The following is a 6000-nucleotide window of genomic DNA, read 5'->3' on the forward strand; positions in this document are numbered from 1 at the left end:
ATCTCCAGGCCCCTTGTGTCCTGGGATACTTCGACACCTCTAACTTCATCCCTCACCTCTCCTTTAGTCCTCAGGCATCTTGGAACAGCTGTTGGACAGCCCACTTTGGTATCCTACTGTCACCTCATGCTCAACATGACTAAAATTCATTCAGCAGTTACTTGTTGAGAACCTACAAAGCCAGGATCTGTTCTAGTCCTTGGTCAGCAAACCATGTAAAAGTTCTCACTCCAAGTGCCATCGATGGATGCATGGGTAAATAAAATGGGGGACAGCCAAGTAACGGAGCATTATTCAGCCTTTAAATGGAAGGGAATTCTGACACATCCTACAACATGGACAAACCTGAACCCGTGCTAAGTGAAATAAGCCCCTCAGAAAAAGGCAAATACAATGTCATTCCACCTTTATGAGGTACCTATAGTAGTCAAATTCGTGAAGACAGAAAGTAGAATGGTGGTTACCAGGGCTGTGGGGGGGGGGGGGGGGGGGAGTGGGGAGCTATTGTGTAATGGGTACAGAGCTTATGTTTTACAAGATCTGAAGACTCTGGAGTTGGATGGTGATGATGGTTATAAAACAACAGGAATACCACTGACCTGCCCACTTAAAAAGGGTTAAGAGAGTAAATTCTATGTTTCGTGTATTTAACCACAGAAAGGGAGTCCTTGGCCGCTGCACTTTTCTGCATATTTGATTGCTTCAATTACAATGGAAAAGACACCGTCCTGATGGAGCTTGCATTCGGGAAGCGGGACTGGGATTGCTATCCCAGAAGCTCCGTCCCAAAGGCCCATCACTTGCATTGCCATTCTCCAGCTGGTCCTGTGGACACCTCATCCTCTTCTCCCCCATATCCACGTCCTCTCCATCTTCCTCTTGAAAGTGTTTGTCTCAGTCCTTCCTCCTTCCCAGAATCACAATTTCCATCACCTCTCAATGTTGGATAGACAAACGCGAAGACGTGGGAAGACACTCAGCAGTGCCGGCTTCCAATGCCGGCTTCACCACAGGCTCTGAGTGACCTCGCACACGAGCTTTAATCCCCTCGCCCACCTGCTGTAGGAAGCGTTTGACGGGACCCTCATGAAGGCTCCTTCTGCCTCTAGCACAGGGTGAGTCTCTGGTTCGACCTCCCCGGCCCGGCCTGCGGCTGGCTGCTCCTCGCAGGTACTCAGCAGCCCGAGAAGCAAGGCCTCTTGCAGGAGCAGAACCAGCCAGGGCCACGGCTCCCTCCAAGTGCTCCTTGGCTCTCCTTCCTGCCGGCCTGAACCTTTCCTGCTTGCCACCTTGTGACTTTGCGTTACTTGCCCTTGGATTCTGCCAGCCCAGCACCGCTGCTGGGACCTCTTCTGACCTGACTGCCCGTAACTGGGACAGCCTCGTCTGCTGACAGTGGACCCTGCTCTGCTACCACCAACTGGGCTTCCTGGTGGCTGTGCAACAAGGATGCTGCTGGCTGGACTCTGGCCTCTCCCTGGGCTGTCTCTATGGCCCCTGCTGACGTGCCAGTCCTGGCCCTGGTCCTCGCAGTGCCCTCTGAGTCCCCCCCTGCTGCAAGCTGGGTTTCCAATCTGTCTGTGATCGAGTCATTCACTCCACAAATGTCCACTCTGATGTCTACTCTATGGCAGGCACTGTCTAGTTAAGAGATTCGTCGGGATGGAACACAACTGCTTCTCATATCAGCGGCCCTCTGCTGCCAGAACAAGCTTCCCTACTCCAGGAAGACTTCATCCAAGTCAAAGTCTTTCATTCGACAGGTGTTTATTGAGCACATATTATGTGCCAGGCACTCTCTCAGGCGTTCTGATAAAATACCAATTTTCTATTCAGCACAATGGTTACAGAGCATGAGCTCTGCGGCAAGAATCTCAGTTACGCAGCCTTCAGTACTTACAAATCCTGTCTGAGCCTCGGTCTCCTCACTTGAAAATGGGGAATAACAGTAACTAAGTGATAAGATTGTCCGAGGAATAAATGAGACAGTCCATGTAAAATGCTTAGAACAGTGTATGGCACATAGCAAGCTCTTGCATATCAATAATTTTTATTTTTATGTGACCTAACTATGCCAAGAACTTCAAGAGTCCTTGTCCCACCCTACACAACCAATATCTCAATAGTGCCTTTGTAGATACGTGCTGACAGAATGAAGCCACAATGTCAATGTCAATGATAAAGAATAAAGATACCTGTGCAAGGTTACATAGAATCCTAATGCTTTCACATGGGTTAACCTTGGGGGTGTCATTAAAGATATGGATCCCAAAAGCTTTTGAGAGGATAAAATATTTGCAATACATATATTCAACACTATATAAAGAGCTTCCTACCAACCAGTAAGAAAAAGACAGGTAGCCTGATAGTAAAATGAGCAAAACATCTGAAGAGGCACTTCACAAAAGAGGTCACCCAAATAGCCAATATCATGAAAATGCAAGTTCAGACCAAGTCCAATATTACTTCATGCCCACCAGAATGAGGACAATGAAAACAAACGATAATACCAAACATTAGCAAGGACTTGGAGCAACCAGAACTTGTCTACTTTGCTAGTAGTAGTATAATTAGTACCACTGCTTTGGCACTACCTACCTGTGCTAAGCATATCTACCCCTATACAGATGTGTGGATGCACAAAAATACAAGTATGCATTCACTAGAAGATATATTCAAACACATTCATAGTAGCACTGTTTGTAATAGTCAAAATCTGTACGCAGCTCAAACATTCACCAACCATATAATGGATAATAAATTGTAGCCTATTAATAAAGTGGAATACTACACAGCCACAAGGATGGAAAACTACAATGACACACATCGTGGATGAATGTCACGAAATAATAAGTGAAAGAAGTCAGACACAAGAGAGGACACACTGTGTGATCCGTAGTATACAAAGTTGAGAAGCAGGCAAAACATCTGTGACTTTAGCAGTTGAAATAGTTGTTACCCTGGGAAGGGTGGGTCGGAACTAGAAAGAAGTACAAGGCCACTTCGTGGGGGGGAGTGGCCTGGTAATGTTCTATTTCTTTGCTTGACCTGGAAGCTGCTTACAGGTTGTGCACATTTTGTGCTAAATACTTAGGATTTGTTCACTTTTTTTCTGTATGTATTATATGTTAAGTAAAAATATTCGGGGGGGGGGGGGGGGGGGGGGAATATGAAATATTTTTTTAAACAAGGAAAAATGGGTTTATCCAAATGGGTTGTTGCCAATAGATTTTAATTTTAGTGCCTCCATGCCTCCATGAAATCTAAGACACATTTCTGGTCACTTCCCTACTGCCTTTCCATAAATGGCAGAGATATTACTCTCTAAAACTTCAAAACCATATAAAATAAATACATTTTCAACACTCCAAATTAATTTATCAAGCTTTATGTTCTAGGAGGCTGAGTCTGAAAACGTATTTGGGTTTTATAGATGCATGTTGCAATAGGGAGTAATTTTGAGAAACAACATATTTTAATGAGAAAAATATGGTGGGGCCAGGAGGGAAGGGAGTAAAAATCAAGAAGATGGAGGAGGAAACACAGCTCCAAACCGGCATCCCAGGGCTTACTTTTCCAGTAGCTGCCAGAGCATTGAAGTGACTCTGGGCCTGGAAGCCAGGAAGTCCAAGCAGAAGCCAGGGACTCCGAGACCAAGTCAGGATCTGGAAGCAAGACGGTAACTAAGTTACGGAGGCTCAGAGACCAAGGCAAAAGAACCCAGAACACTCGTAGATAACTATACGCTACCAAGAGGTTAGGAGGGGCGTGACCTGACTTCCTGGCCCAGGGCAGGAAACAGCGGCTGGGTGTGGGCAGCCCTGGGTACAGAAGGAAGTGACTTCAGCCGATCACGGAGTAAGAGGATGTGACCCCGGGTGGGCTCAGACCTGCAGGCGGGATGAGCAAGCTGGTTCTTTCTCTATTGGGTGTCACTTTCTAAATATACACACATTCATCTGTACAATCCAACCCATTCAGATGTTTACCATCACTGAACGGGACTTCGGAGGCTTCTGGTTTCGACTGCCCTAGTAGCCAACTCAGACAGCAGTAACCTAGAACCTGGCTCCTGAGCCCACAGCCATCATCGTAGTCCTTTCCATCGGAACAAAGGAAGCAGTGAACATCAGGATTTGCCAATCTAATCAGCCCCCACCCCCGTGATGGCCACCAACAAAGACGGAAAACTCAAAATTTTAAATAAAATTTTAAAAAACAAAATAGGTAACCCCAACATCATTTGTATTTATCCTTGGACTCATCAAAAAAAACGTACTGGTGTCACTCCTGGAAATGGAGTGACTGTCAGGGGCAGGGGGTGAGGATGTCAAATGCCCAGGAGGGTCCGGTACACCTCCCAGGCAGCCTGGCCTTACCTTGGCTTCTGCCCTGCCAGCTCCTCTGACGCCATGGCCACCACCTCTTCTTTCCCACATCACACAGGTCTGCTCACGCCTGAAGAGTCCAGGTAGTGAGGTCACAAAGGAAGAACCTTGAAGCTGGTGCTGAAATGTAAAAAGCCAGTGCATTCTAGAATCCATACATAGCTACTCCCCGCTCCTCACCCCTATCTAGGGCAGGGGTGGGAACCTTTGTTCTGCCAAGGGCCATTTGCATATTTGTAACATCATTTGTGGTCCATACAAAATTATCAACTTAAAAATTAGCCCGCTATACGTGGTCAAACATTTAATGAATTCACCCCGAATGCCTTGGCAGGGCCAGACAGAATGATTTCGCAGTTCTTATATGGCCCGCGGGCCGGATGTTCCCCACCCGTGATCTAGAGTAAGCTAAGCCCCGCACTTTGGAAGACTTCTCATTTCTGGCCTTAAAGAGCCTCCCCAACCGCAGGTGGATGGTGTTGGCAGATGAGATGGCCCTGGGCTGCTGAGGTATCTGGCAACAGGTTGGAAGTTTTGTCTGGGAAGCAACATCATGTTCTCCAGGGCAATGAGTATGTGTTTCCTACATTTCAGAGAACTAAGCAAGTGGAACTTGGCTCTGCAAGGCAGAGCCAACACCTCAGCGACAGGGAGAATGAAGGAAACCGCTACAGGCTAGACTCCTATCATTTCCACTTTTGCTTGAATGGACTTTCTGTTGCCCTTAAAGTCCATATCAGATGCATCAACTTCTAAATACGCCAACCTCACAGCATATTCAGGTGCTCCAGGGACACCACCGCATGGAGCATGACTGGACTGGGATGACAGGGGAAGCTGTACCATACGAGGTTAGGAAAAAACCACCGAAACGCAATTTGATAAGACACTGTAAATGCCGAGGACAGGGGAAGCAGGGGGACGAAGGGACAGAGCAGTGGCCAGACAGCTCTTAAGTCATTGCCAACAGAAGCAGGGATCTGGATGAAGTGACCTCTCCGGGCCTTTTCTACAAGACTGTTTCCCTGTAGCAGCGTTTCTCAACCTCAGCACTACTGCCATTTTGAATGGGACAGTTCTTTGTTGTGGGGAGAGCCGCCCTGTGCATTGTCTGATATTTAGCGGTATCCATGGCCTCTATCACTAGACACCAGTAACACTCCCCCATGTGACAACCAAACATGTTGCCAAACTTCCCCTGGGGCAAAACTGCCCCTGGTTGAGAACCACTGCCTTAGACGAACAAACCGTGTCTCACAGAGGCAAGACCCCAGCCCTGGCCAAAGTGTAATCGTCCGCTTTGGAAAGGGCTAAGAAAGCAGAGCCTGGTCATGATGTCCTCGGGCATTAAAGCAACAGAGCTCCCCAAGCAAACCGTCACCATCAGCTCTGGGAAGTGGGAGGAGGTGGTCCAGGAGGGAAAGACGTTCTGCCTCCAATTCTGCAAAACCCACCTCTTCCCAGATACGCCCACATCAAAAGACAGCTGACCAGAGAAACCCCCAACTATCAAATGTCAGTCTCACAGCCCCACCACATCTCAATTCATGTCGACTGTTGGGTATACAAACACCATGTACGTGGCTACATTTCTGGGAGGAGGCAACAGACA

The 6000-nt window shown here is 47.5% G+C and overlaps 1 long non-coding RNA gene across 1 annotated transcript in view; it reads right to left on the reverse strand.

The window, feature by feature from the left end:
* The window catches only part of LOC102251116, a 34538-nt gene extending 30033 nt beyond the window's left edge, over positions 1-4505 (reverse strand). The window contains exon 1 of the long non-coding RNA XR_001360363.1: positions 4380-4505. This is a non-coding gene — a long non-coding RNA (uncharacterized LOC102251116). The remainder of the gene's footprint in view (positions 1-4379) is intronic.
* Positions 4506-6000: the final 1495 nt, after the last annotated feature.

Source organism: Myotis brandtii, unplaced genomic scaffold, assembly GCF_000412655.1.
Source record: "Myotis brandtii unplaced genomic scaffold, ASM41265v1 scaffold878, whole genome shotgun sequence".
In the NCBI taxonomy this organism is placed as follows: domain Eukaryota; kingdom Metazoa; phylum Chordata; class Mammalia; order Chiroptera; family Vespertilionidae; genus Myotis; species Myotis brandtii.